The following is a 21230-nucleotide window of genomic DNA, read 5'->3' as shown; positions in this document are numbered from 1 at the left end:
CCCAGCAGCCGGCTCAAGGTTGACTCAGCCTTCCATCCTTCCGAGGTCGGTAAAATGAGTACCCAGCTTGCTGGGGGGTAAACGGTAATGACTGGGGAAGGCACTGGCAAACCACCCCGTATTGAGTCTGCCAAGAAAATGCTAGGGGGCGTCACCCCAAAGGTCAGACATGACTCAGTGCTTGCACAGGGGGTACCTTTACTTTTACCTTTACATACCAGTTCAGTTGGTTGGTCAGGGTTTCCAGCTATCTGTGGTCTGAGATTAGAGTCCAATAGCACCTTTACGACCCACAAAGATTTATTCAAGGCATGAGAACCCTTCCTCAGACCCACCCAACAGGTCTTCCGGCACCTTCAGGGCAGATTGAGGATTTGGATTCAGATCTCTGAGGTGCTAGTGGGACACATGGTTCTCTAAACTTCATAGGTTCACCATGGCGGATTGGGTTGCCAACTGCCAGGTGGGGCCTGGAGATCTCCTGGATTTATCTCCAAGGTGCAGAGATCAGCTCTCCTGGTGGAAGTAGTCACCTTGGAGGGTGAGCTCCACTGAGGTCCCTTCCCCCAAACACCACCTGCCCCAGGTTCCACATTCCAAATCTCCAGGTATTTACTAATCTAGAGTTGGCAACCCTAGTTCTTGGGTTAACGAGGGAGAGCAACTGGCCAAAGATTCCCTGGCAGACTCTGAGCAGCAGCTAGACACATACTTATCATGGATGCTTTAGGCTGATTCTTCATTGAGCAGGGGGTGGGACTAGGTGGCCTTTATGGCCCCTTCCGACTTTATTTTTCTATGGATGTCTTCCATTGAGCAGGGGGGTGGATTAGATGGCCTGTATGGCTCCTTCCAACTCTATGATCCTAGGATTCTATTTAATCGTAGAACAACCACATGATGGCTGAGAAGGGGGGGGGGAGAGAGAGATAACTGTCTAATTGTTGTTCTGCATTCATGCTGTCTGTTCTGGAGGCAAGCAGGGAGGAAGTGTGCTTAAAGGAGCAGGAAGTCTCCAAGGGAGCCAACAAGGACACGGGAGGAGACTCTCTGATACATGCCAGGAAGTTCCTAATCTCACTGTGCTAATTGCGCAGCTCCTCTGATGCCCCCTGGAGGATATTCACATGCATTTGAATCATGTGTCCTACAGACCTTGCATATTCCAACAACGACCTAGGAGGAAGGTTAGACTGGGGCAGAGATAGATCAGCCAAGGGTCCTGACAACAGCCCTGTGAGGTAGGTCAGGCAGAGAGAGAGAGAGAGAAAGAGAGGCTGAAGTTCCCCCATCCCTCCTGGGAAGGATAAAATGGAGGCAAAGGTTTAAGCCTCTTTGGGTTCCCATTGCAGAGAAAGGTGAGAGAACGCAATCCAATAAATAAATAATACAAGCAGGAGACATTTACTAGCCAAGCCACTCCCCACCCCCCCGGGAATAGCCACAGATCATGTGTCACGATGATGTTCCGGACGATTATGTAACAGAACGTGCTGTGCCGTTGTGAACCGATTTGTCAGCGGCCCGTAAATTCTTCTGCCCCCTTGGCCCTGTCGCTGCGGCTTCGTTGCCTTCTCGGTGAAATAAGTGGCTCATAATCCAAAGGGAGGAGTTTTAATAGGCTGATAACGAGGCCAAGGAATGAAAGACCTCCGTCTTCCTGGTTTAGTTTGGTCTCTCCATCACGGGAGGAAGTTCACGTCACCAGCCTCTGAAAGGCGAGGATCCAAAAGGCCCGGGTTTGAGTCCCTGCTCTGCTGGGGAAGCTCATGGGGCGATCTCTACCTAACCTACCTCGCAGGGTCATTGTGAGGAAGAAATGTAGAACAACCCAAGGGGCCAATGCATTTTGACCCTGTGAGCCTTCTTCAGGGTCAAAACTGTATTAGCACACATGTAAAGCTATATTCGATGAGCCTCTTGTGGCGCAGAGTGGTAAGGCAGCCGTCTGAAAGCTCTGCCCATGAGGCTGGGAGTTCAATCCCAGCAGCCGGCTCAAGGTTGACTCAGCCTTCCATCCTTCCGAGGTCGGTAAAATGAGGACCCAGCTTGCTGGGGGGTAAAGGGTAATGACTGGGGAAGGCACTGGCAAACCACCCCGTATTGAGTCTGCCATGAAAACGCTGGAGGGCGTCACCCCAAGGGTCAGACATGACTCGGTGCTTGCACAGGGGATACCTTTACCTTTACCTTTAAAGCTATATTGATATTGACCTGAAATATCTTTTTAAGGTTAAATGAGCCAAAATCAAGGGAAGACCCCTATAATGGCTATACATCAATCCTGCAAAATGAAGGAACATACCTTAATCAAACATAGCAGAATTATAGACTCTTACAACTGAAAGGGGCCATCCAGGCCATCTAGTCCAAATCCCTACTCAGTGTAGGACCAGCCTGAAGCATCCAGAAGAAGGATTCGTCCAGCTGCTGCTTGAAGACGGCCAGTGAGGGGGCGCTCCCCACCTCCTTAGGCAGCCCCTTCCGCTGCTGAACTAGACTCCTAGAATCCTAGTGTGGGAAGGGGCCATCCAGTCCCACCCCCTGCTCAGTGCAGGATCAGCCTCAAGCATCCAGGAGAAGGATCTGCCCAGCCATTTTTTGAAGATGGCCAGTAAGGGGGAGTTTCCCATCTCCCTATCAGCTGATTCCACTGGTGAACTATTCTGTGAAATCCCCCCCCTCTCTGATAACTAGCAAACCCCCATTTTGTCGTGGGCCATAGTAAAATTCCCAGTGTGTGTTGATGCGCGAACTAAAGATCAAGGCCCATCCTCAAAGTCGGCAGGTACGTGCGAACTCAGGGCTTAGCGTTGCCAGCTCTGGGTTGGGAAAGCCATGGAAACTCTGGGGGTGGACAGAATTTGGGGCCCGTGGTGTTTAATGCTATGGAGTCACCCTCCAAAGCAGCCCTTTCCTCCATTGGAACTGATCTCTGTCGCCTGGAGATGAGCATCTCTACCAGCCCTGGCAAGTCAGTCCAACTGGGGTTCCCCCTGGAGTTGGCATCCTCTCCCGTGTTTGGCAACCCAGCCCAACTGAATGAACCTTCCGCGGTTGTTTTAAGGATAAAACAGAAGAGAGGGACAATCGGGCTTGACTTGCTTTAGAGGAGAAGGGAGAGAAAACTGGGACACATTCCACATTCCTGAGTCTTATCTAATAGGGCACTCCTCACTCGTCAGCATTTTGCAGCACATCATGATAGCTGGATTGTGGCCATCGCACCTGATATCGTTCATTGCCGTTCTCCTTTGATAGGTCTGGTTACTTAAAATAGCATAGGGCGGGGCACTGAAAGAGGTTTCTTTCTTTCTTTCTTTCTTTCTTTCTTTCTTTCTTTCTTTCTTTCTTTCTTTCTTTCTTTCTTTCTTTCTTTCTTTCTCCCTCCCTCCCTCCCTCCCTCCCTCCCTCCCTCCCTCCCTCCCTCTTTCTTTCTTTCTTTCTTTCTTTCTTTCTTTCTTTCTTTCTTTCTTTCTTTCTTTCTTTCTTTCTTTCTTTCTTTCCTGTTTGGAAAGGTGAGGACCATAAAGCTTATGAAAGGTCATAAAGTTGGGCCCATAATAACATTACGGAACATAAAAAAGTTTTGTGGGGCAATAAAGTCTGCAGAAGGAAGCAGTGCTCAGGGTAAGGTGCACGGGGCTGAAATTCTGTGCTCAGGGTATGCTTAGAGCTGACTTCCTCAACCAGGGTTCCGTGTCATCGTGGGGTTTCTTGACGGCCCTGGAAGGGTTTCCCGAATGGGTGGGAGTTAGTTGATTTTTAAATATATTTTTAAACATTTGTTAAACGTTTATGGGGTGATGTGACCATCTGTGATCATATCGACCTGCCTGTCCCCTCCCAAAATGGCCAGTGATGGGCCTGGAGGAGGTGGGAAGGGGAGGGGCCCCAGGTGGGCATGACCCCAGCTCTGCTTCCCAAGCACAGTCTACACAATTGTGCCACTTCTGGGGTTTCCTGAAGCCTGAAGAAGGTTTCCGGGGTTTCTCAATGGTCAAAGAGTCTTGGTTTCACACATTACTTGGCAGAGAAAGGAGTTATTAGCAGGCAGTCCTGGATTTGTGATAGACGCAGGTTTGCACTTACTGAATGCATTTGTGTGCGACGTCTCATATTTAAATCGCCTTATTGGTGCTTTCCTATGTTAAGTTGGGACCTCTTCTTTTCCTCCTGGCTTCATCTTTCCTGAGCATTATTTTTCCCAGTGATTTGGCCCAAAATAGGAGGAATCGGCTACGATACAAAAGCCAAAGTCATCTGGGGTTTTATTCGGCGTGTTTAAAAAATATCGATTTGCAAACCAGCTTGAGCCTTGGGGAGGGGGAGGCTGTGGCTCAGTGGGCAAGGCTCTGCTTGGCACGCAGAAAGTCTCAGGTTCAATTCCCGGTATCCTCAGAGCCAACTGGTTGTAGTGGTTAAGAGCAGTGGCCTCTAGACTGGAGAGACAGGTTTGATTGCCCCACAAAAGCCGGCTGGGTGACTTTGAGCTAGTCACAGTCCTGTTAGAGCAGTTCTTGCAGAGCAGTTCTCTCCCAGCCCCATCTACCTCACAAGGAGAGGAAGGCAAGCTGCTTTGGGACTCCTACAGGTAGTGAAAAGGGGGACATGGGAACCAACTCACATTTGATGGATATTACTATTATTATTATTTGAAATCTGAGACGTAAGACTTCCCAGCTTGGAAGGACGCCCTCCCATCCATGATTTGCAAAGGATGTTTTAATCTTTTCTAAATATTTGATCCCATCAGCAAGGAGAAGAGGGGGAAATCACACACGTTTGTTTAGGAGCTGAAATAAAAGTTCGTGACAACGGGGCTTTTGAAAAACAGCTCTGCAGTTTGAGTTTTATAGGTTCCACTGAAGTCTTGACGGAGACCACCCATCTTGTTAGCTGGTTGCAATCCATGGTCCATTCCTAAGTGGAGTTCTGTTCATTCCACATTACAAGGTTTCTTGGGGGGAATATAATCTTCCCTTTTTGGGAACTGAAAAACAATGCAAGGAGATTCTATGAAATTCTTCAATATCTTCTTTGCCTGTTGAAATATCTTTAAAATCAGCTCTCATTGAGAAATACCCGGACATTTAGGAGTGAGGCCTGGGTAGACATGCGTCTTTTTGCTCTGGATAGCCAACAACAGGGCATAGAGCAGGGGTAGTCAAACTGCGGCCCTCCAGATGTCCATGGACTACAATTCCCAGGAGCCCCTGCCAGCATTCGCTGGCAGGGGCTCCTGGAAATTGTAGTCCATGGACATCTGGAGGGCCGCAGTTTGACTACCCCTGGCATAGAGGATGAGGCTGTTCGAATTTGAAAGATCTGCAGTGTGTGTGAACCAACAGCATAGAAATATCCTGCAGGGGGCACTAGAGGACGTGTATATTTAGCATAGTTAAATCTGGAACTTCCTGATTTTTTTTCAAATTATCTCCTCCAGCATTCTGACTTGGTACATGGAAGACTTCCTGCTCTTTTGAAGCTCTTTCTGCCTTCTTACCTCCACAGCAGACAGAAGAAGAGGTCGAGATGAGACATGATTGTTCTCTTTAAGTATTTGAAAGGTTGCCATTTGAAGGAGGGCAGGGAGCAGTTCTTGTTGGCAACATAGGAGAGAACCTGCAGTAATGAGCTTAAACTACATGTAGAATGGTACTGGCTATATCAGGAAAACATTTTCACAGTCAGAGTAGCTCAGCAGTAGAATAGGCTACCAAAGGAGGTGGTGAGCTCCCCCTGAACTGGCAGACTTTAAGCAGAGACTGGACAGCTGCATCTCAAGGATGCTTGAGGCTGATCCTGCATTGAGCAGGGAGTTGGCCTAGACAGCCTGTATGGCTGCTTCAATCCCTATGACTCGATGAATGACTGCAGAACCCAAGAACTAGACTGTTAGGATTATGTCTTCTCTTTCTCTTTCTATACAATGTGTGTTTCTCTTAATAAAAACTTGCTCTGTTAAGGGGGCCTCTCTAATGTTGTGGTTTTATCGGTGACAAGTGCTCCATGATTCTAATTTCTAAAAGTCTTGTGGAGATTCCAATGTACAGGAATCTGCAAGTACAATAAATTACATTTTTTGGCCATTCTGTTGCTGAAAGCTTTAATTACCACTTTAAATTTATTACGAGGATCGGTGAACTCCTTAATTGCCAGCATGAGTTTGCAAATAGAACAAGAACCACACCTAAGATTGCCTGCTTGCAGCGCCCTTTAAGAAACCTTGTCCCCATTCCCCTTGGGGGAAATCAACTACTGAATGTTATGATTTCGGCCCCATGCCATAATAGGCTTCTTCTTACTAACCTTAATTTGTGCTAGTAAGTGCCAATGACATGGCACAGAATAATAATAAGGCATGATGCCAACCATTGATTTAAATTCATTCATTTATTCATTCATTATATACAAATGTTACGATATGTATACAGCTTTTGGACACACTGATCCCTGGGTATAGCTACTGAGGAAAGTGTTTACTCTGAAAACGAGTGAAAATCCAGATCTCGATCCGGCTCCGGGATGCATATTTGCCTAGGAGGTGCCTTACACTCTAGGATTCACCAGAAATCCTAAAGTGAATCCAGAGCATTGTATTGATGGAATGATGTCATTTCTGGGTGTACCCTGTCATGCCATTGGAGTAATGCTGATTTTTGCGATATCCCCTCCCAGCCATCCTGCCACATATCCCTTGCCTTTCTCCCCAACGGGAACCCAAAATGAATTACATCATTCTTCTTGCCTCCATTTTATCTTCACAAGAACCCTGTTAGGTAGGTCGGGCTGAGATTTGGGAAGGGGAAGGCCCTCAGGGGCCACAGAGGGATATAATTCCATAGTGCCCTACCCACCGTCAAAGGCTGTCAATTTCTCAACGAGAAAATTTTCTCTGTGGCCTGGCGATCAGCTTTAATTCCACAACATCTCCAGGTCTTACCTAGATGTTGGCAATCCTAAAAGAAGATTGATTTGATCTAGGGAGGCCAGCCTCCAGATAGGACCCAGGGATCCCAACCTGAAGTTGGCAACCTGGAGTCCCTGTCCTCCCTGGCTCCACCCTCAAATCTCCAAGATTTTCCCAACGTAGATTTGGCAACCCTACCCCCTGTTTCCCAATGGTGGCAGAGGGGGGATCTTGCAACTGAAATCTGGCCTAGAAAGTAACACTCAAATGCCCTTTGTTTTTAATGCCATACTGTCCTTGGCCTGCTAAGTTCCAGATACTTCTATTGGGGAGATGTTTTGCCCTTGTGAATGTTGGAATATGCAAGATCTGCGGTTTGCATGATCGAGCAGGATATAAGGAGTGGCCTGCAGGGGGCATTGGAGGAAATGTGTTTTTAGCATAGTTAGAATAGGAACTTCCTGATGACTTTGAAATTACCTCCTCCAGTGTCCTGATTGGCTCACTTGGAGACTTCCTGCTCCTTTGAGCATACTTCCTCCCTGCTTGCCTCCAGAACAGACAGAATGAATGGAGAACAATAGTTAGACAGTTAGTTAGTACTCTTTCTCTCCTTTCTTTAAAAACATCTTGGTTCTCTGTACCTTTTTGCTTATTTAAACTCAGCCAAAAGTTGCGAAGATTGAATGGGTGAGGTAAGGGGACCTTTGGCCAGTATCTTTTCCCCTGTCTGTCTGTCTGTCTGACTCTCTTTCCCCTTCTCTGGCTTCATGGGGTTGTTCTTAGGATTAAATAGAATCATAGAGTTGGAAGGAGCCATACAGTATGACTTTCGAAGTATCTCCTTCAGTGAATTGGTTGGCTTGCTTGCAGACTTCCTGCTCCTTTGAGCCCACTTCCTCCCTGCTTGCCTCCAGAACAGCACTTAAACAGAAGAATGACTGCGGACAACAGTCAGTACAATTCGTTAGGTTTTCTCTCCTCTTTCTATACATAGTTGATTTTCTTCATAAAGAAAACTGTTCTTTAAACTTGCCTGGTGTTTTGCTCTCTGCATATTCATGGTCTGCTGACAGTGAATTAGCCACACAGAAATCACTTCGAACTTTGCTGGCGTCAAGAGCATGATGAGGCCCAAAGAGGGAGCTGACTTTATGCATTCCTGCTACATATTTTGTATTCACAAAGATTAATCTAACTGATGTGCTAATTTATCAATTCTGTAAACAGATAAATTAAAGATGTCGAAAGCAGATTTCTGGCAGGGTAAAATCCGGCCAAATACGACCAGTTCCCCTTGATCAGAGTGGGAGGGAGCAAAATGCAACTAGTACATAGCTCAGGGCCCTTCCTTTGTTATGAAGACTGTGGCCTCTTAGCCCTGTTGTTGGCTCTCCAGAGGAGCTGGTTGGCCCCTGTGTGAGACAAGATGCTGGACTAGATGGACCCCTGGCCTGATCCAGCAGGGCTCTTCTGATGTTCTTATGGAGACCTCTTGGCCTCTATGCCCTGTTGCTGACCCTCCAGCGGAACTGGCTGGCCCTGTGTGAGACAGGATTCTGGACTAGATGGACCACTGGTCTGATCCAGCAGGGCTCTTCTGATGTTCTTGTGGAGGCCTCAGTCTAAAAACACATTTTCCCTTCCTCTCCCCACAATAGACACCCCGTGAGTTAAGTGGGGCTGAGGGAGCTGTAAGAGAACTGCTCTGCTAGAAGAGCTCTAAGAGAACTGTGAACGGCCCAAGATCATCCAGGTGGCTGCATATGGATGAGTGGGGAATCAAACCCAGCTCCCCAGATTAGAATCCACTGCTCTTAACCACAAACTGGGAAAATTCTGTGCTGTAACACACACACACACACACACACACCAATGCACTTTCAACTCATTTTGAATGCACTTTGCCCCTGGATTTTACTGTGTGAAATGGCAAACTCCACTTGCAAAGGGTCGCTGAAGTGGATTGAAAGTCCATTATGCAGCTCGTGTGAAATTCCACTCTGGATTCTCTCCTCCACAGGTGCTGCCCCTAAATCTCCAGGAATCTCCACTGCCGGAGTTGGCAACCCCAGCTGCGAACCAGCCGGGAGGCACAGCTCCAGAGGGCCCTCAAGCCAGCTATCTCAGGCCAGATGTTCTTCTGAAAAGGCTCACGAGAAAAGCCCGCGAAGAAGATCTGCTTCGTGAAAACGCGTAGATTCTGTGAGCGTGCAGCTGGCAGAGGGATGGAAGTGCGCCCACTACGGAAGCTGCTCAGCTTCTCTAGATTTATGCCTGGCCAGATGTTTGCATCTGGCGCATCAAGAATCTAACCAAGATGCACTCCGTCTTTGGCAGAGACTTCATCCCCATAAAGTACACGGTGGGTGAATAAAAAGATGAATTGTTTATGGTGACCAAAAAATGAAGCCTTTTTTTTTTGGTAGCGCATTGCAAGGGGAATCGGCCATAAATTTGTGGAGAAAGTTAAACTGCTTTGTGCCTTCAGTGGGGTGGGAGAGTGGCCAGTCAGCTGGAAAGTGAAGCACTCCCATTGGGGGTGGAAGGAACCTAAGAGCGTAAGAAGAGTTCGGCTCGATCTGGGTTGCATTCCATTTGCCATCCATTTTCGGGGAGTAGATGGAGGCCTCCAGGTCACCGACAAACAAGGCAGGAAGACAAGTGACTATCCACAGTTTTGTTGGGAGCGAGCAACTGAGCCTACTTGAACGTTGAAGGCTTCTATGTCACTCTAAGTGTGTACAGGTGTTATCTTCATTGTCTTAGCCGGACTGAATTTCTCTCTCCTCCCTTTGTTCTCTCCCAGTCTGCACATGGCCTTCCATGGAGACATATCTCAGGTCTTTCCTGTAGAAAAAATGCCCTTATTCTCCCACATGTGGGATGCTGGACAAGGTTTGCAATTTGTGAGATGGAAAGGACCCTTTAGATTAGGCTTCTTTCTCCTCTTTGGACCGTAGATTGAATGTGAACTGGATCTGGAATCATCGAATCCTAGAGTGGGAAGGGTCCATGGAGGCCATCTAGTCCAACCCCCTCCTCAATGCAGGATCAGCCTCAAGCATCCAGGAGAAGGATCTGCCCAGCCCCTGCCTGAAGACCACCAGTGAGTGGGAGCTCCCCACCTCCTTAGGCAGCCCCTTCCACTGCCGAACTACTCTGAATGAATTTTTTTCGTGATATCTAGCTGGTAGTGTTCATTACAGTTTAAACCAATTACTGCAGGTCCTAGCCTCTGCTGCCAACATGAATTGTTCCTTGCCCTTCTCCAACTTTTCAAATACTTAGAGAGAGTTAGATATTAAGAGTGGTTCAGCAGTGGGATGGGCTGCCTAAGGAGGTGGGGATCTCCTTCTCACTGGTGGTCTTCAAGCAGTGGCTGGGCAGATCCTTCTCCTGGATGCTTGAGGCTGATCCTGCATTGAGCAGGGTTTTGGACTAGATGGCCTGTGTGGCCCCTTCCCACTCTAGGATTCTAGGAGTCTAGTTCAGCAGTGGAAGGGGCTGCCTAAGGAGGTGGGAGCTCCCCCTCCCTGGCGCTCTTCAAGCAGCGGCTGGACAGATCCTTCTCCTGGATGCTTGAGGCTGATCCCGCGTTGAGCAGGGGGTGGGACTAGATGGCCTGCATGGCCCCTTCCCACTCTAGGATTCTAGGAGTCTAGTTCAGCAGTGGAAGGGGCTGTCTAAGGGGGTGGGGAGCTCCCTCTCCCTGGTGGTCTTCAGTTTGGTGTAGTGGTTAGGAGTGCGGAGAGCCAGTTTGGTGTAGTGGTTAGGAGTGCGGAGAGCCAGTTTGGTGTAGTGGTTAGGAGTGCGGACTTCTAATCTGGCATGATGGGTTCGATTCTGCGCACCCCCACATGCAACCAGCTGGGTGACCTTGGGCTCGCCACGGTGCTGATAAAACTGTTCTGACTGAGCAGTGATATCAGGGCTCTCTCAGCCTCACCCACCCCACAGGGTGTCTGTTGTGGGGAGAGGAATGGGAAGGCGACTGTAAGCCGCTTTGAGCCTCCTTCGGGTAGGGAAAAGCGGCATATAAGAACCAACTCTTCTTCTTCTTCTTCAAGCAGAGGCTGGACAGATCCTTAACCTGGATTCTTGAGGCTGATCCTGCATTGTGCAGGGGGTGGGACTAGATGGCCTGGTTGGCCCCTTCCCACACTAGGATTCTAGGAGTCTAGTTCAGCTGTGGAATAGGCTGCCTAAGGAGGTGGGGAGCTCCCCCTCACTGGCGGTCTTCAAGCGGCAGCTGGACAGATCCTTCTCCTGGATGCTTGAGGCTGATCCTGCATGGAGCAGGGAGTGGGACTAGATGGCCTGTGTGGCCCCTTCCCACTCTAGGATTCTAGGAGTCTAGTTCAGCTGTGGAATAGGCTGCCTAAGGAGGTGGGGAGCTCCCCCTCACTGGCTGTCTTCAAGCAGTGGCTGGACAGATTCTTATCAAGGATGTCAGGCCTCAGCTGGAGGTCAGGAACTGAGAGGCCAATTCTGAGCACCCCCAAAGATTACTCCCACAGGCGGATTGAATCGGTGGTTGGTGCAAAGTTGCATGGGCCACAGAATCGGGCTGTTAGACTTTAACGGTGAAGAATAATGTGTCCCATGGAGAGAAAATACAAAGCTCATATTTTGCCTGAGGAAGGGTGCATGCACACGAAAGCTCATGCCATGAATTAGTCTTTGTTGGTCTTAAAGGTGCCACTGGACTCAAAATGTTGTGAATTCATGGCTGTAGTCTTTATGCCTGATGCTGTCCTGCCCTCTAGTGAAAGTTCACAAGCACAGCTGCATGGAATAGTATGCTTGTAAACCAAACATGGTTTTTATCTGAATGCTTTTATTTTATTTATAATTTGGTTTTCATATCGCCCCTCCCCACAAAAGCAATCGGAGTGGTTTACAATAATGAATTAAGACAGTATTAAAACAGTTAAAACACAGTTACACAAATCCCTTTCTTCTTCTGCCTTCCTTCTTGTCTGCTGGATTAGAGAGAATTAATAAGAATTATAGTGATAATGATGATGATAATAATTATTATTTTATTTTAATAGACCCCACTGGCTCAATCTAACAGGTCCCCCTCTACATCTTAACTTGGCAATAGACCTATTCAAAAGGATGGCACTAGGAATCTCTGTCTGTCTGTCTGTCTCTATTCTTCCTTCCTTCCTTCCTTCCTTCCTTCCTTCCTTCCTTCCTTCCTTCCTTCCTTCCTTCCTCTTTCTTTCTTTCTTTCTTTCTTTCTTTCTTTCTTTCTTTCTTTCTTTCTTTCTTTCTTTCTTTCTTTCTTTCTTTCTTTCTTTCTTTCTTTCTTTCTTTCTTTCTTTCTTTCTTTCTTTCTTTCTTTCTTTCTTCTGTCTCTCTCTCTCTTTCCCCATCCATCCATCCATCCATCCATCCATCCATCCATCCATCCATCCATCCATCCATCCATCCATCCATCCATCCGTTATACTTATAGACTGCTCTATCAGACTTGCCATCCCGGGGTGGTTTACAACATACAATAGTAACAGTAATTCAAAATCTAAAATCAATTAAAACAATTCAAATAACCAAACAGTTGGTGATGTCATAATTGTTCTTCTTCTGGGGTGGGAGGCAGGTGGGAGGTGCCTACTTACAGCCCTGGAGAGACCCATTCATTTTGAACAGGCCTCAACCATAAGTCTCACTAGCCTGCCCCGTACCTGTGAGCCAAAGGCCACATATATATTATTTAAATCCTGCCAAGAAGAATTGTGTTATTTTATTTTAGATCCTATTGAAGGACTTCATTAGCAAACAAAAAACAACCACTGATGAAAACTTACTTGAAAACGGTTTTAATCTGGAGGCCGTTTTAGTTGTTCGAATAAAAAGAAGGGATTAGACACGTTTAGTTGCATTCATTGTGAAATTGTTTATTGTAGCCTAGGGCAGGTTCTTTTTTCTGTTGTACTCATTTTGAACCATCCTTTTGTCGTGGGGTACTCTCAACCATAAGTCCGACAGAAGGGCTCCATCTTACAGGCCCTACGAAACTGTGAAAGTTCCATTAGGGCCCTGATATTTTCTGAAAAAGCCCTGACCCTGGTTGAGGCCAGTCTGACTTCTCTAGGGCCGGGGGCTACCAGGCGGCCCTCTGAGGGACTTATTCAGATAGGTGGTCCGTAAGATACAGCCGAGATTATTAGCTGTAATCATGCTGCTGTTAATAACAGACGGTTTTAAATGGCTTTAATACGTATTATTTTAATTATACTAATGTTAATTTCATATTGTACACCGCTCTGAACTGGCCTACTGGGAGGGCAGTGTATACATCTATACAGCCGTGTTATGATCCTGGCTGATTTGTTTTCAGCCCCCTTCCTTGAAGTTGTGTAATGCAATTAGAAGAATTCATTACTTTAGAAAAACTTAAGAACTGCGTCCCAGGAGGGGGGAGATGGATCTGACAGAGGAATCCACAAAGATTGCCCACGGAGCAAGGAGCGGAACTGCACCGCACCGAAGTTCATCAGTGCAAATCTACCTCCTGCATCTTTGCATTTCGTATCGATCTCATAAGGGATGACCTTCCTTTAGCTCAAGGATCTCCAACCTTTGGCATTCTAACACAAGGCGGTAGGCCAACCACAAAATAATTGTCGTGGAAGACAGAACCCACCACAAAATGGCCACCAAAGGAGGCGGAGACACACACACACACACACACACACACACACACACACACACACACACACACACACATAGAGGATAAGGTGACCAGATTTCAAGGTTGGAAAAGAGGGACACCACTGACCGGAGGTGTTGCCAACCTCCAGGTCTGGCCTGCAGGTCTGGAATCACATCAGGCCTGCACAGCTTGGAGACACCCGGGGTTGCCAACCTCCAGGCAAGGCCTGGAGTTTTGGAATCACCACCGGATGGGGGGGGGCTTCTAGATTTAAAATTTGATCTATATTTCTTGTATTGACCTCAATTGCCAGATTTTAATATTGGTAAAGGTGGATGCCATTCACCGGGGGTGGGTGGGGAGGTTCTTGATTAAAAATTTGGTCTATAAAGGTACCACTGGGGTAAAATTTTGGTGTGCTCCTTCAGACCAACACGGCTGCCCACTTTGAATCTAATGAATTTATACTAAATATATCAAAGGGAACAAAATTATGAATTATGCATGTTATGTTCTTAAAGCTGTAAAATAAGCTTAGGTTTGATAAGGAAATAACCTCCGAATATCACCAACTTCAAAGGACTTGGAAGGGTGTAACAATTTAGGACAGCGCTATCAGTTTTGAGTACATTTCACTTTCCCCCTAAATTCGAAAATTTGGGGAAAACAAGGGATGCACATTATGAATGCAGAAATCAGGCTGCCACAAGAAGACTCACCCTTAGGGTAATGCTGGTTACAATAGCAGCTCCCCAGCACTTACTGGTTAGCCAAGTGGGGCTCAAAGACCTACAGTGTTTGCCGTGTTACCATTTGCTGACAGGGATGGCATCTGACTATGGCTAGGTGGCTGGTATTTGAGGAAGGCTCTTCTGGCACTCTTACTCCAATGGTCTTCAACTGCATAGGGGGCCAATCTTTCTTAGAGATGAATAGAATCACAGAATCATAGAGTTGGAAGGGGCCAGACAGGCCATCTAGTCCAACACCCTGCTCAACGCAGGATCAGCCCTAAGCATCCTAAAGCATCCAAGAAAAGTGTGTATCCAACCTTTGCTTGAAGACTGCCAGTGAGGGGGAGCTCACCACCTCCTTAGGCAGCCGATTCCACTGCTGAACTACTCTGACTGTGAAATTTTTTTCCCTGATATCTAGCCTATATCCACAAATTTTGAAACAGTGTTAAAAACCTAGACTGACATGGGTGGGTGGAAATGTGGGGAAATTTAAATTATACAACAGTGACTTTGTAATCTTTAACAACATAAAATGCATCCTTTATAATTTGTCTGCCCCCTTACCGTCTGCAGTGGATAAACTAAAAATAGGTATTTCCATGGCTGGACTGGCAACCTTAATTCATGCAGAAACACACAGTTTTGAGACAGAGTCTGCGCTGTCCGATCTGGTATGTTTTAGACTTCCCTTCCTTCAAGACTCACTCCTCACCTTGTGAGACAGATCGGTCTGAGTGTGGCCCAGGGTCACCCAAGAGGTTTCAGGGTAGAGGTCTCTCAAGTTTTAGCCCAACAGTCTTAATAGCTACAGCAACTGGACTGTACAAAAGCCAGCTCTTGGTAGCCCATAGGGCAGGAAACCACTGAACTAAAGGGGGCAACAAGCTGGGCCAGGATTGTATTTTGTAGTGTTAGCACAAAAGCTTGAACTGCCTGCAACTGACTGCAACGACCCAGGGGGAAGGAACTCACAAATCCCTTCCCAAAATAGCAATTTTTGTTTTGTTCAATAGTTGACAGAGTAGAACAGTAATGGGGTTGGGGATGGGTGGGGAAGGTGAAGTATTGAAAAAACAGCAGCCAAGATCACACAGTTCTATGGTGCTTCCAGGATTTGAATTTTGTGTGTCATTCTGGTTACCCTAAGTAACCAGCGATTGAGGTGCCATCTCTGCCAAGGATTATTGGATAAACAATTTCAAGAGAAAATGACTGGTGGGGAGGGGGGTACATCCTTTCTGCCCCCAGCCTCTCCTGTCAGTTTGCAGGAACAGGCTTCCTCGGGTGGTGGTGGGTTCTCTGTTGGAAGTTTTTAAGCAGAGGCTAGAGAGCCATTGGACAGAAATGCTAATTCTGTGAACTTAGGCAGACCGTGAGTGGGTGGGCAGAAGGGGTTGTGTTTGAGCTTAGCTCTTGTGGCCCTTTCTTGCATGCCCAGGGAAATGCCAATCGCCACTTTGGAATCAGAAAGCAAATTTCCTCCAGGCCAGACTGGCCAGGGATTCTGGTTAAGTGGGGAGGGCATGCTCTGGGCATAGAATTGTGAGTTTCCTGCATTCTGCAGGAGGTTGGACTAGATGACCCTGGAGATCTTTTCCAACTCTATGATTCTATGATTAACCGATACCATAATCTGAGCTTTCCAACTGATGCAAACCAATTAAAATCTCCTTATATTTTGATTTTCGTACAAATGTAATTTTCCTTCTGGCTCATATGTATTTACTACCCCTCCCCCCACCCAAAAAAAAAAATTCACCCTAGAAGGCTTTTTACAGAAAACGATTTTTTCTTTCTCGATTGCTAAGATCAAAGGATAATTTATTTTGATGAATTGCTCTCTTTCTCTGCAGCCCTTTGAAAGCTCCGGGAGACAAATTTGTAAGAAATAGAAGCCGTGGAGTAGACTCGAAAGCTGTTGCATCATGCTGTTTTGGAAAAGCGTTTAAATGACATCAAGGATCTGGAAGTGTTTCCACGATGGCACAGTTGATAGCCAACCAGTGCTTCCCACGGTCACCTTCTGCACAAACTTGTTTTCAGAGCTAGGAAATAGATCAGGATTCAGTGTGGTTGAGGGGTGCCAACTCCTCCATGGGAAATTCCTGGAGATTGGAGCGGGAGACTTGCCTACAAAGAGTAGGTCTTGGGGAAGGAAGAGATCTCAGCAGGAAAGGTTACAGTGTCGGCCACAGGGTTGCATGGTTCAAGGGGTTGGACTAGATGACCCAGGAGGCCCCTTCCAACTCTATGATTCTCCGATTCTAAGACTCCATCTACAAACAACCTTCACTCTTCTCCGCATTACAATTCATTTTGTTGGCTATGGCCCCATTTCCTGATCTATCCAAATCTCCTTGGGGTTCGTCATCCCACCCAGTGTGGTGTAGTGGTTCATAGCAGCGGCTTCTAATCTCGTGAGCCAGGTTTGATTCCCCGCTCCCCCACATGCAGCCAGCTGGGTGACCTTGGGCTCATCACAGCCCTGATAAAGCTGTTCTGATGGAGCAGTAATATCAGGGCTCTCACCTTCCTCACAGGGTGTCTGCTGTGGGGAGAGGAAGGGAAGGTGATTGGAAGCCACTTCGAGACTCCTTAGGGCAGTGAAAAATGTGGATAAAAACCCAGCTGTTCTTCTCTTCTTCCAATTTAGCGTCATCTGCAAATTTCGGTCAGTGGAAGGTGCTCAACTGGTTCTTCTTACCCTAGGTCAGCCGTTCTCGACTTTTTCACCATTGAGAACCCGCTGAAACATTCTTCAGGCTTTGAGAAATCCCCGAAGTGGAACGCTCGTGCAGAATATAGTTGGGAAGTGTAGCTGTATGGTGTTTCATCAGACTGGAGAGAGCTGAGTAGCGGGGTACCTCAGGGCTTGGTGCTCGGCCCGGTACTTTTTAACATATTTATTAATGATCTAGATGAGGGGGTGGAGGGACTACTCATCAAGTTTGCAGATGACACCAAATTGGGAGGACTAGCAAATACTCCGGAAGATAGAGACAGAGTTCAACGAGATCTGAACACAATGGAAAAATGGGCAAATGAGAACAAGATGCAATTTAATAGATAAGTGTAAAGTTCTGCATCTGGGTCAGAAAAATGAAAAGCATGCCTACTGGATGGGGGATACGCTTCTAGGTAGCACTGTTTGTGAACGAGACCTTGGGGTACTTGTGGATTGTAAACTAAACATGAGCAGGCAGTGTGATGCAGCGGTAAAAAAGGCAAATGCCATTTTGGGCTGTATCAACAGAGGCATCACATCAAAATCACAAGATGTCATAGTCCCATTGTATACGGCACTGGTCAGACCACACCTGGAGTACTGTGTGCAGTTCTGGAGGCCTCACTTCAAGAAGGACGTCGATAAAATTGAAAGGGTACAGAGGAGAGCGACGAAGATGATCTGGGGCCAAGGGACCAAGCCCTATGAAGATAGGTTGAGGGACTTGGGAATGTTCAGCCTGGAGAAAAGGAGGTTGAGAGGGGACATGATAGCCCTCTTTAAGTGTTTGAAAGGTTGTCACTTGGAGGAGGGCAGGATGCTGTTTCTGTTGGCTGCAGAGGAGAGGACATGCAGTAATGGGTTTAAACTTCAAGTACAACGATACAGGCTAGATATCAGGAAAAAATTTTTCACAGTCAGAGTAGTTCAGCAGTGGAATAGGCTGCGTAAGGAGGTGGTGAGCTCCCCCTCACTGGCAGTCTTCAAGCAAAGGTTGGATACACACTTTTCTTGGATGCTTTAGGATGCTTAGGGCTAATCCTGCATTGAGCAGGGGGTTGGACTAGATGGCCTGTATGGCCCCTTCCAACTCTATGGTTCTATGATTCTATGAATTAACTCCCACCCATTTGGGAGACCCTTCCAGGGACGTCAAGAAACCCCAGGCTTCCACGAAATCCTGGTTGAGGAAGCTTGAACTAGGGGAATGCAATTGCTTTCGTTAATCCCTAGGACTTGATTGGGGGTTAGATGAAGCTAGCGGTGCAATTAAATTCATTTTCTTTGCACTTCCTGCCGTACGGAGCACGAGGTCCAAAAATGAGACGATACACATGAGCCGTTTCCCTGAATTCTAGGCAAGGTTTATAGGCTTGTTTATATATATGATCAGGGTAATGTTTATGAGTTTCTCCCCCATTTGCATCTCCATGCTCATTTCCCTTTTATGATCTCGTTGATGGAGGCCGATGATGGGGTGGGGTGGGGGCGGGCGGGGAGGGAGGGAGGGAGGGAAAGCAAAAGCAAAGAGTTATGTTTTTGGAGAGCGGGGGTTGGGGACGAGAAGAATAAATTGAACGGCGGCTGTGAAAAGGCCTCTCTTGAAGTCGCCTGAGCTAATCTGAAGGCAATTAATCGGTGACCTTTTCTTTTTATGGACCTCAGCGTGGAGAGCTCGCATCTGTTTTGGCAGGAAGGAGCGATAGCAAGTGCATTAGGGAAGAAAAATAAATTGGTCTTTCAGGGGGGGGGGAAAGGGGAGATGGATCGGCATTTGCCGGAAGCCTGCTGCATCAGAGAAAACCAACTTGTGAGCGTATTTTGCATAGGACTCTTTAACAATACACAGGCAGGTTCTTAAAATCGGGGGCAGGTGGGTAGAGTGAGGAGGCTTGTTATTGTCAGGTCTGTGAGAGCCAAAGGTCAAATTATCAACCTGCCAGACCTTTTCCTCCCTGTTCTTGTGCACCTGTCTGTTATATAAAGTCCTTTTCCAGTTCAGCTGTTTGCAACGTCTTCTACGGAGTCAGATCTCTGGCCCATCAAGGTCAAGAGGGTCCACTCGGAATGGAAGCAGCTCTCCATGTTGGGAGATTTGGTTAAGGTGGCAGAGTTTGCCCAGCCACGGACCCATGAGGCTGAGTGCGGTCGATAAATCTCCCAAAGAGTTGTTGTTGTTGTTGTTAGGTGCGAAGTCGTGTCCGACCCATCACGACCCCATGGACAATGAACCTTCCTGTCCTCTACCATTCCTGGGAGTCCAGTTTGCAAAAAAAGGTCAACCTTAAATTTTTCAGAGAATCCTAGAGTGGGAAGGGGCCATCCAGGCCATCTAGTCCCACCCCCTGCTTAGTGCAGGATCCGCCTCAAGCATCCAGGAGAAGGATCAGTCCAGCCACTGCTTGAAGACGGCCAGTGAGGGGGAGCTCCCCACCTCCTGAGGCAGCCCATTCCACTGCTGAACTGGACTCATAGAATCCTAGAGTGAGAAGGGACCACAAAGGCCACCTAGTCCCGTCCCCTGCTCAAGGCAGAATCAGCCTCAAGATTAGAAGTCCACACTCCTAACCATGACACCAAGCTAGCAGCAGCATGGTGAGAATCTTCACCGTGTGATGGAAGTTAAGCTGTGGCAGCCATTTTGTGGCCGGCTCCACCCCCTTGGGCAGCCATTTTGTTGCCGTGCCTACTGTCGGAATTCCAGAGGGGCTCACTGGCTCAAACAGCATGGGGACCATTCAGTTTGTTTATTCAGCTTCTCTCTAAGGCAGGGGTAGTCAACCTGTGGTCCTCCAGATGTCCATGGACTACAATTCCCATGAGCCCCTGCCAGCGTTTGCTGGTGGGGGCTCATGGGAATTGTAGTCCATGGACATCTGGAGGGCCACAGGTTGACTACCCTTGCTCTAAGGATCTTACCTGCTCCGCCAGCAGGAAGCAACAGAATTTAGGAATGCTGTACGCTGCCAATGACAGAGCCCCTTCAAAACGCCTGGTCCCTCCATGATAGGCTGGCAACTCAGCCAATCATGGCCAGAGGCTTTGTCACCAGTCCCACCCCTTCCAGATCCCTTGGCGCATTAACACGTAGAGCAGGAAACGTCTCCCCCAAATGCTGCTCTATTTACCCATTTGCCAGAGTCTCACAAGGACTCAGCAGTTATACGAGCCATCTTAGAGCTGCTGCAGGTGCCTTCCTGTGCAACATTTTCCCCACACCACAGCGGGAGTTGCACTTTAAGCCTAAATGGGGCACTCTCGGTTATCTTGAGGTGTTTTCTCTTCCAGCCTTCTTGCATGCTAATCGTCTCAAGATGTCTGAAAATATAAGCCTCATTAATTAATGCTCCTTCGGCATCTGGCAGCGCAAGACGAACTGTTTTAAGAAAATTAAAGACTTCAGGGTAATCTTATTACCAGGAATCATAACAGTGCTTAAGGGTAAGTGCAAAACCATTTCTGTGGCTTCCGGCATGCCTGCGTGCTATTGTGAGAGATGGTACTGTGCTAAGGGGAAGGGCTGGGGGTACAGTGGGAGAGGATCTGCTTGGTAGGTAGAATGTCCCAGGTTCAAGCCCCGGCATCTCCAGGGTAGAGTCTGCACACAATACATAATGCACTTTCAATGCACTTTAGAAGCAGATTTTCCTGTTCCGCATAGGAAAATCCAGCTGCCAAAGCACCTTGAAAGTGCATTATCCTATATGTGCAGACTCTGCCCAGGTAAAAGGACCAGGTGGTTTCTGATGGGAAAGACCTCAGCCTGAGGCCCTGGAGAGATGCTGCCAGTCTGGGTAGAGAAAGGTGACCTTGATAGACCAAGGTCAGTTGCAGTAAGAAAGGAGCTTCATGTGTGCTGGGGAGAGGCGGGGCTCAGCGGCAGAGCCTCTGCTTGGCATGCACAAGGTCCCAGATTCAATCCTCGGCATCTTCAGGTAAAAAGACCAGGCTGTCGGCGATGGGAAAGACCTCAATAGCTCCTTGACTGAAGATCTGCTTGGCATGCAGAAGGTCCCAGGTTCAATCCTCGGCATCTCCAGATAAAAGGACCAGGCAGTGGGTGAGGTGAAAGACCTCAGCCCGAGGCTCTGAAGAACTGTGGCCGGTCTGTGCAGACAATACTGCTTTGATGGGCGAATGGCCTGATTCAGTAAAAGGCAGCTTTGTGTATTTATTGCATGTGGTTCT

The 21230-nt window shown here is 47.5% G+C and overlaps 1 long non-coding RNA gene across 1 annotated transcript in view; it reads left to right on the top strand.

Moving 5' to 3' along the window:
* Window positions 1-21230, top strand: part of LOC143842059 (uncharacterized) — a 43398-nt gene that overhangs the window by 12847 nt on the left and 9321 nt on the right. The window contains exon 5 of the long non-coding RNA XR_013232975.1: window positions 8937-9278. This is a non-coding gene — a long non-coding RNA (uncharacterized LOC143842059). The remainder of the gene's footprint in view (window positions 1-8936; window positions 9279-21230) is intronic.

This window comes from Paroedura picta, chromosome 7, assembly GCF_049243985.1.
Source record: "Paroedura picta isolate Pp20150507F chromosome 7, Ppicta_v3.0, whole genome shotgun sequence".
NCBI classification, from domain to species: Eukaryota; Metazoa; Chordata; class Lepidosauria; order Squamata; family Gekkonidae; genus Paroedura; species Paroedura picta.
The sequence above is the reverse complement of the archived record's forward strand: the minus strand, read 5'-3'. Positions and strand labels throughout refer to the sequence as shown.